Source organism: Leptonychotes weddellii, chromosome 8, assembly GCF_054177405.1.
Source record: "Leptonychotes weddellii isolate Sample4059 chromosome 8, ASM5417740v2, whole genome shotgun sequence".
In the NCBI taxonomy this organism is placed as follows: Eukaryota; Metazoa; Chordata; class Mammalia; order Carnivora; family Phocidae; genus Leptonychotes; species Leptonychotes weddellii.
Window position 1 is genome coordinate 70,103,985 of NC_138376.1, and position 10,668 is coordinate 70,114,652.

Consider the following 10,668-nt stretch of genomic DNA (forward strand, 5'->3'; position numbering starts at 1 on the left):
ATTCCTAGGTATCTTATGGTTTTGGGTGCAATTGTAAATGGGATCGACTCCTTAATTTCTCTTTCTTCTGTCTTGTTGTTGGTGTAAAGGAATGCCACTGACTTCTGTGCATTAATTTTATATCCTGCCACTTTACTGAATTCCTGTATGAGTTCTAGCAGTTTTGGGGTGGAGTCTTTTGGGTTTTCCACATAAAGTATCATATCATCTGCAAAGAGTGAGAGTTTGACTTCTTCTTTGCCAATTTGGATGCCTTTGATTTCTTTTTGTTCAAACTCTTCAGAGTATAGGGATCGAGGGTACATACCTCAATATCATAAAAGCCATCTATGAAAAACCGACAGCGAATATCATTCTCAATGGGGAAAAACTGAGAGCTTTCCCCCTAAGGTCAGGAACGCGGCAGGGATGTCCACTATCACCACTGCTATTCAACATAGTATTGGAAGTCCTAGCCACAGCAATCAGACAACAAAAAGAGATTCTTTTTATCTTGATCCTAGTAACTCTCTGGATTTCAGTCAGTGCTATGAGCCTAGAATTCAAGGATTTTAACTTGTCATTCTCTTTCTTTAAGCTACCCATTGATGTTTAAAGCAGCTGCCCCCTTACTAAGTCCATAAATTCTTCATGTACATCCTATTGTTGTATGGTGGGAGCAACTCAATCCCCACAAGTCATGCCTACAATGAGCACTTGATGCCATGTGACCACAGGCAATGATTTGATTAGCTTTTTCACTGCTGCTGAATTCCCATATTGACATTTAAGTAAGATTTCGACTAGTTTCTGACCCAGCTATGCCAGATAAACAATTGATAGTCTCCACGTTCCCTTGCAGGTTTCTAATGCACCCCATTCCCTGGTAACACTTTCTCAATTAGGGATTTTGGTTGTGGGCAGCAAAAATAGCTCTAGCTAATAAAAAGAGAAAATAAATTTGTTGAAAGAATGCTAGATAGCTCACAGAATTAGCTGGCAGGATGGAAGACCTGTTAAGAAAATTGGCAGAAAACAACAGAAGTTTTGCAGGAGGAACCACATCCAAGATTATGCTGAAGAAAGGCAATTGTTTGGATGCCCCATAGGTACCACTGGTGCCATTTTACAGATCTGCTACTGGATACAACCAATGCTACACACCCCAGAAAATGATAGGTCATGAATCTAAAGGACATAAATCCAAATGCAGATCACTGGTAAGTATCCGAAAGAATGCAAAGCAAACCAAAGAGAAACTAAAGGTCATATCTGTCAGTGATACACAGGAATGCAATGAAGGCATTCAATATTTGAGATTAAGTGGGAAGAATATTAAATGACATTTGATTAATATGCCATCTTCATCCAATATCTTCCATTATAGTCAATTATCAGTTGTATTGTCACTTATCTTTCCTGTGATTGGTTCTTTATCTCTGTAACGAAGGTAATAATATCTGCATAAGAATGTCATATGGGAAAAATGAGTAATATATACAAAACAGTTAGAGTAGTATCCAGTATATAGAATGTACCTTATAGGTGTTAGTTAACTAGTAGTAGTAATATTGAGGTAAAAACAATATTAGAGCCACTTCAAATTTGAAGAAAATAAATACAAATATGTAAATACAAAGAGAAGAGAGCATTTGGGGAATTGTTACTACAATTAATTTTAAAACTGTCATTGGAACAACTTGGTCAATTAGGTGTCTCCCACTTTTCATCTTATATTGAACAATTAAATCATAATAATTGAATAAGTGTTTTTTGCAGAGTTTATACATTTGTCTTCAGATTAAAGTTTATTTATAAAAATAGTAGGACGCCTGGATGGCTCAGTTGGTTAAGCGACTGCCTTTGGCTCAGGTCATGATCCTGGAGTCCCGGGATCGAGTACGGCATCGGGCTCCCTGCTCGGCAGGGAGTCTGCTTCTCCCTCTGACCCTCCTCCCTCTCATGCTCTCTGTCTCTCATTCTCTCTCTCTCAAATAAATAAATAAAATCTTAAAAATAAATAAATAAATAAATAAATAAAATAAAAATAGTAAACATTCTGGGAATAAAAGGAAAATTTGGTTAAGCATATCTAATAGAAAGAGAGTCAACAGTATATTTGATGATAAAATATTAGTGACACTCCATTAAAGTGAGAAACAGGATGCTAGTATTACTACTACTTGAGTTCCTAGTTAATGTAATTATACAAAGTAATACATACATGAGATACTTGAATGGTAGGAAAAAAAAAATTCTCTTGCAAAAAACATGGTTGTCTATCTCCAGATAATAAGAGAATTAATAAACCAAATAAATTTTTAAAATTAGGCCCAAGAAAAGAGTTCTAAAAAGTTAGTGAATGTATCAGAAAAAGAAAAATACTTGATGGCTTTCCCATTCTTACACACAGGCTATAACTACTAGAAAATAAAATGGAAATATATAATAGAAAACATCATGCAAAATAAAAGACAAATTTCATTCACAGTAGTAGGAAAACCTATATGGCTCCTATAGATTAATCTGACAAGGATTATTGTTAATTAATTAAGTAGAGGGAAAAAAATAAACTTTCCTGAAGACACTGGTTGTCCTGGATAATCAGCTTTAATCTTCATTCTTAATTCTCCTTAACTGTTAATTCTCCTCCAAATTAGTTAGGAGGTTTAAAAGAATGCCAAGTCAAATTCATTTTTTAAAATTGAACTTTACCAAATGATTTTAAACTGCTTTTTATTTGATTTTTGTTTGTTTGCTTTCTGCTTTGTTTTATTTTTATTTTTCCTTGAACAGGGTTTGTCAAATAAGGTATTGTTGACATTTTGATTAAAATAATTTTTTGCTCAACAGCACTCTCTCATTTATTGGAATATGTTAACATTTCTCGCCTTCACTTAGTAAAAGTGAAAGTAAGTAAAGGCACACCTTCAATCATTGTGACACCTGAAAACACCCCATACCTTCCAAATATTCCCTAGTGATATGAAGCAACATGATATTGAGAATTAGTGATATGGAAAATATCAATTTACACTATGAACCAAATAAGCAAATATACAAATATATCAGTAGAATAGACAAATAAATATATCAGTAAAAGAAAAGAAGCATGAAGTATATTTTTGTATGTATACAGATTTGCTTGTTGTAAGTATGATTTTAAAAGCATTGAGGAAAAAATGGACTATATATTGAATAGTGTCAGAAATAAAACCCACTTCTAAATAACACATGGGGCGGGGTTCCTGGGTGGCTCAGTCAGGTAAGCGTCTGCCTTCAGCTCAGGTCATGATCTCAGGGTCCTGGGATCAAGCTCCACATCAGGCTCCCTGTTGGCAGGAAGTCTACTTCTCCCTCTCCCTCTGCCCCTCCCCATCTTTTGTGCTCTCTTATTCACTCTCTTTCTCTCTCTCAAATAAATAAAGTCTTAAAAAAATAAAAATAAAAAATACATAACACATAGGTCAAAGAAAATATCTCAAGACACATTTCAAAATATCTTGAACTAAATGAAAATACAATTTATCAAAAGTTGTGAGATGTAGTGAAAGCAGTAAGTACAAGGAAATATATATTATTAAATAAATATACTAGAAAAGGAAAGATCTAAGTCAATAATCTATGTTTTCAACTTAGGAAATTAGATAGAGATTAGACAGTAAAAGAATAATAAAGCAAACTAGATACTATGAAAAACTCAATGCCTACACATTTTATAACCTAGATGAAGTAGATCAATTCCTTAATACATACAATCTACCAAACTCACATGAGAAGAAATGTACAATCTGAATAGGCCAGTATCTATTAATGAAATTGAATCAATAATTAACAATCTCTGAAAACAGAAAATGAATTCTACAAAATATTTAAGGAATAATTTATACCAATTCTCTGAAAACTCTTTTAGAAGACAGAAGTAGAAGGAATAAAACCTAACTCATTCTATAAGACCAGTATTACCCTAATACCAAGACCAGGCAAAGATATTACAAGGAAACAAAACTAAAACCAATATCTTTCATGAACACAGTTGCAAAAATCCCCAACAAAATATTAGCAAATCGAATCCAACAATGTATAAAAAGCATTATGCAACATGACCAATTGAGATTTACCCCAGGTATGCAAGGCTAGTTCAACATTCAAAAACTAATTGATGTAATTCATCACATCAATAGGCTAACAAAGAAAAATCACATGATCATATTTTAAAAAAAAAAAGGCATTTGGCAAAATCCAGCAACCATTCATGATAAAAACTCTCAGGAAGAAAGAAGAAAATGAACTAAATAATTCAGATTGAAAATGAAGAAATAGATGACATAGATGACAAGATTACCGATGTAGAAAATGCAAAAGAATTGACCAAAAAACAAACAAACAAACAAAAGCCTCCTGGAGCTAATAAGTGATTATAACAAGGTTGCAAGACACAAGGCAACATATGAGACTCTTTCACACAAAGAACAGACCCCTCTGTGTTGGCTGCTTGTGCACTAGACCCTGGGGTGTTTGGATTGTCCTATGGTGAGATCAGATCTCTGAGTTCTGTAAATTTGAGGCAACTGATCACTACCAATGTGTGGGATGACTGCATCTGAGGGCAGGAGTCAGCAGCACAGAAATTTTCCCAGTCATGATTTTTTACACAGATGTAAATTTGGAGATTTACAGAAATTCTGAAAGGACTATTCCCATTAAGGGACCAGAGAAGTTTATAGTAGAGTCATGGATGGATCATTCCTAGTCTAAGAACTCCTGGGAACTTTGGCAGTTTACCTCAGAGACCATCTGGTTTTGTTCATGATCCTTGGGAGCATTCTAAACTGATCCCCACTTCAACAAAACCTCATTACCTCATTTCACACAGAATCTTCTGACTGTGCTGGGTCCAAGGCTGGCTTCTTCTATGACTATTTCCAACCCTCAGGGGAGCACCAGAACTGCTCTGCACAGACTGAGATTTTATGGTTATGCTGAAACTGAAGAACAGCCAAGGGCTTCATTTCATAGCTTTTTGTAAAGGTTCTTCACACTGCATGAAAGCAAGAGTGAAGTTTGCTAGCAATTGTTGCTCTTACAACTGAAGCCCACACTAGTACTAGCAGTAAACCTAGGGGCATGACTTGGGTCTCTCTCCTTTCCCAGGCCAGTCAACTTCGTAGTTTTTGAATCCTTTCCTTTTCAAAGCTAATATATTATCGATATCCACCTTATATTAACAGAATAGAGAGAATGAAGGGGTTATTTTAAAATTGTAGTTTGAACTTTTAAAGATTTTCCATAACGTACGGTCTGTTTCCTTTGTGGGTCTAATTTCAAAATGTAAACAGAAATGTCTATTACAGTTCTAAAGTATTAATAATTTGGTAAATACTGTGCTTTTCTCCTGTCTTGTTAGCAGAACAATTTGAATAGATAATAGGTGCATTGCTCTTTTCAAGAAAACTTAATGAGAGGTCAAGTAGAACTTCTCAACTAAAATGTAAAAACATGAAAAGAAATAAATATGCTTTAAGGTTTCCATTTTGAGTTTTTTGTTTTGTTTTGTTTTATTGTTGGTTTTTGAGTTTGTTTTTTTTTTTTTTTTGGTTTGGTTTGGTTTTTCTTATTGTTGATTTTTCAGTAAAGAAATAGTATCAGCATGCAATTTATTATTTTTTCTTCCTGAACTAAAACCACAGGTGCAAGTTAAACTGGCTCAGGCAAACTTTAGCTTGGGAAATTTCAATTATCTTACTCAGGGACTCAACCTGTTCCCACAGGAGCATCTATGGGAGGTGAGATTAATATCTGATTTCAGGTTTCTTGCTGCTTTTAACTCGATGCAGAATCTAGCTACAGTAAAGATTGAAACAATGCTTTAAATTTCCTATAAGTTCATGGATTTCATTCAATATAAACTAATAGTTTTTGTTTTCTTTTTTAAAAGTAACAATAGGGAACAAGTAAACTTGACACCTTTTCTGCTTACAGAAGGTAATGCCCTTATAGAATCTTCCAATTAGCCATTTAAGGTGGTCAGCTGCAGTAAACCTTTTATTTATTCAAAATGTTGCTCCTGCCAACAGAATTTCATGTTCTCTTCTTTAGAGACAGAAACTCCTTTACATTTCAACTGTAATTCCATTTGCCCTGAAGCAGACACAAAATTCAGTGAAACTGTTGTATAGTGTTCTTCTAGCTAGTTCCTACATCTCCATTTCATGATGATCTTTTTATTTGTTAACAATTTCACATATTCACTGGTGATGTGCCAATCAAACATCTGGAATTTCCCTCCCCTTTCAGAAAATTTTTGCACCAGATCTTTCACAGTGAAGATGCTGCACAGCTGTTTCACAGCTGTGCTGAACAGTTCCATCATGAGTAGTGCCACAGTGGGAATCCTTACCCCCAATGCCACTGGAGATGAGGCCTGCAAGGTATTCTCACTCAGTTTCCTTTTAGCAGTCAATTCCTGGGTTGCCAAAGTTTTCAAATGGTAAAACCATTCCCCTTGTAAATTCTGTCTTAAGTGGCTTCAGGTAATCTCCAGGGACCTCCCTGACTTGGTGGTGCCTAAAGTTTTGTTAATATCCTTCAATATATCCCCATCACCTTTCTTTTGACTCACATTCACCTTGGTGTCATCTACTTCATTTCCTTCAGAGAGATTGGTTATTTCAATCAATTCTTTGTGCTTCACACCAGATTTGTTAAGTGTACCTTTCCAGCCCAGTTTGCTGTTCCATTCATAGAACGAAATTGGCTTTCCTTTGTGATTGCTCCTGGAAAACTTGCCTTCTACTTGCTTCTTACATTCTCTACAACAACGTCCACCAGGATCTCACAGAGCTTCCCCTTGGACCAGTTGGTGGCAACCCATTCTGTCCAGTGCCAGATATTCATGTTGGTCCAACCTCCTACTCTTCCACAAACCAGGGTGAGTCCTCTTGGCCCCACTTGACCATGTCTGCATGGGCACCAGGCCTCTTTAAGGCTCAACATATGATCTATCCTGGAAAATGTTCCATGCATTTGAGAAGAATGTGTGTTTTGTTAGGTTCATCTAGTCTAATGCACAAAGTTCAATGTCTTTTTATTGATTTTCTGTCTGGTTGTTCAATCAATTGTTGAAAGTGCGATATCAGGGGCACCTGGAAGGATGAGTCCATTGAGCAGCTGACTCTTGATTTCACCTGGGGTCATGATCTCAGGGTCTGGGATCAAGCCCTATACCATGTTCCACACTCAGTGGGGAGTCTGCTTGAAATTCTGTCTCTTCTTCTCCCTCTCCCTCCACTCTCTCTCTCTCAAATAAATAAATCAATCTTTAAAAAGAAAAAAAAAGTGGGATATTAATGTTCCCTACTATTATTGTATTGCTGTTTATCTATCCCCAGATCTGTTGCTATTTGCTTTATATATTTAGGTGGTCTGATGTTGGGTGCATAAATATTTACAAATGTTATATCCTTTTGTTGGATTGGCCCCTTTGTCAGTATATAATGACCTTTGTTTCTTATTACAATCTTTGTTTTAAAGTCTGTTTTGTCTAAGTATAATTACCCTTGCCCCCTTTGAGTTTCCATTTGCATGGAATATCTTTTTCCATCCTTCACTTTCAATCTGTGTGTACTTAAAGCTGAAACGGGCTTCTAATAGGCAGCACATAGTTGGGTGTTATTTTATTTATTCATTCAGCCTTTCTATGTCTTTTGATTGGAGAATTTAGTCCATTTACATTTAAGGCAATTATGGATAGGCATGGACTTACTATTGCCATTTTTAAAATTATTTTGTGCCTGTTTTGTAATCCCTTTGTTCCTTTCCTTTTCTCTTGCTCTCTTCCTTTGTGATGTGATGATTTTCTATAATCATATGCTTAAATTCCTTCCTCTTTATCTTTTGTGAATCTACCATACCCTTTTGCTTTGTGGTTACCAGGAGGTTTAAACAAATCATCTTTTACTTATTTTGTAAATTGCAGTATCATTGACATATGCTATATTAGTTTCAGGTGTACAACAGAGTGATTTGACAGTTATATACATTATGAAATGTTAATCACAATAGGTATAGTTATTCTCTGTCACCAAAAAGTTATAATGATATTATTGACTATATTTCCTATGCTGTACTTCTCATTTCCATGACTTATTTATTTGTTTATTTTTAAGATTTTATTTATTTAGAGACAGAAAGAGACCATGCAAGCAGGGGCAGAGGCAGAGGGAGAGAGAGAATCTCAAGCAGACTCTACAGTGCCCACGGAGCCTGACATGGGACTCCATCACACGACCCTGAGGTCATGATCTGCACCAAAATCAAGAGTCCAACGCTTAACTGACTGAGCCACACAGGCACCCCTCCAAGACTTATTTATTTTATAACTGAAAGTTTGTACCTCTTTATCTCCTTCAACCTATTTCACCCATCCCTCTACCTACCTCCCCTTGGCAACCACTAGTTCATTCTATATATTTAAAGATCTTATATTTACAACAGTCTAGTTTAAGTTGATAACAGCTTAACTTTGAATGCATAATATAGCTCTACATTTTAACTCTCTCATCCCCCCCCACACACATTAATGTTTTTGATGTTATAATTTACATCTTTTTACCTTGTGTATCCATTGACAAATTATTACAGCTATATATTTTTAATACTCTAATCTTTTAATGATCATACAAAGTGGTGATTAATTTATTCCATCAAAGTTTTAATCAGAGTCCATTTTATTTTCACAGTAAAATAAATGGTCACAATTGAGCACAATTAAATAATGTAATTGTTCAGCTTTCACCTGCATTTTTTATATAGTTCATTTAAAGATTTTATTGAGTAAACCATTTTGCAAGATTAAAGAACTACGATTTCTGATCAATATACATTGAACTGCTAAATATGACTGCTCTGTACTTAATGATATGTCTAAACATGGACTCTGTAACTTGAAGGTATTTTAAGGTATTTCTTTAAATTTTAAATTATTTTTCACAATGAACTATTGTTGAGAAACTCACATATAAAGTCGAGATACTTGGGGCACTGGGGTGGCTCAGTTGGTTAAATGTCTGCCTTCAGCTCAGGTCATGATCCCAGGGTCCTGGGATTGAGCCCCACGTTGGGCTCTTTGCTCAGCAGGGAACCTGCTTCTCCCTCCCCTGCTGCTCCCTCTGCTTGTGCTCTTTCTCTCTCTGTTAAATAAATAAATAAAATCTTTAAAAAAAAGTTGACATACTGAAGTTACCATTGGGCTTATAATGGACTGAATGTGAGATTCTGAAAAAGGTGATGTTTCATGCTGAACCACCCACAATGATGCAGGGCTTTTTCAAAAGAAGCAGCTTGTATTTGCAGGGCAGTTTCCCAGGTTGGATTTGCACTCTGTGACTCAGGATTCTCGATAAAGAATAACTTTCCAATGTAGGAGAGTGTAACAGAAAACATTTTTAAATAACATGTTCTAACAAATTGAGTTAATTGAATTGCATGCCTCATCTTTCTTTTTCAAATCAATTTTAGATTTATTTCTTTGCAGAATCCTAGACTCTGTTTAGGTGTTTCTCAAGGTCGTGCAGAGATCTTGATGAAGAACTTGGACTCCAGAGTCATAGAGAACTTTGGCCTAAGCCCTGATAATATCATTTAACTGGTTTGTGAGTTCAGGAAAATTACATAACCTTCTAAACCTGCATTTCCTCATGTATGCAACTGAGGTAATAGGTAACAGTACCTGCCTCATAGGATTGTGATGAGAGTTGAATAAGAAATTGCATATAAATGTTTATCTCATGCCTGACACATGGAAAAGACTGAATAAATTTTAGCTAATAAACTATTATTTATTTGATAGCGTGACTTCCTTCAGTGGTTTCCCTAGAGATGTAGAAAATAAAATCAAACTAGAACCATATTCCTAGAATTCAAAGTCAATTCCATATACTCATGCCTACACAAAGCTACTGATAGAACTGTATTCCAAAGTTGCAATTCAAAAGAGATCTGCTTTGTTGTTACATGATAATGTACACGTATCTATACAAATGTTTTTCCACAGTCCTACTTTCCAGATGTGTTTTAGCTTCTGTAATACGGGTACAAATAAACTTAGATTTTGTTGCAAGATAAACTACACAGGCAGCATGATTCAAGGCAATTGCAGTAGGTGGCTTCTGAGTAAGCTAAGCACAAATGAACTCTATTTCATTATGGGATTATGCTAGAGATTTTAGGAAGACTAAGTCTTGATGTATTAAACTTTGGCATTGCTCCTTTGAGTTCTCAGTGTCAAGGCAGATCCCGATGGAAATATCAAAAAGGAAGGGCCTGTTCTATGTGTATATCCTGTGTGAGACCCTTGACCATACAAAGATATTTGTTCTTGAGAGAAGAAACTGGCCTTATTCAATATCTCTTGCACATTACATGTGAGCATTTCTAAAAAGGGAAAACAAATCCTGGCGGCAAAGCATAATTATAAATGGTAATCGTTACATTTTCATCATATTTATGCAATAAATAAGTCTGTCAAAACTAGAGTTTGGGATTTGTATTATGCTTCCCTCCTGTACTAATATAATTTATTTTGCTCCTCTGCTAATGAGCCTGGCTTTAGATAGTCATGAACATCAGTCTCAAATAAAAATTAAAAGTCAATATATTACATTTCTCCTTCTGTTCCTTCCGCATATT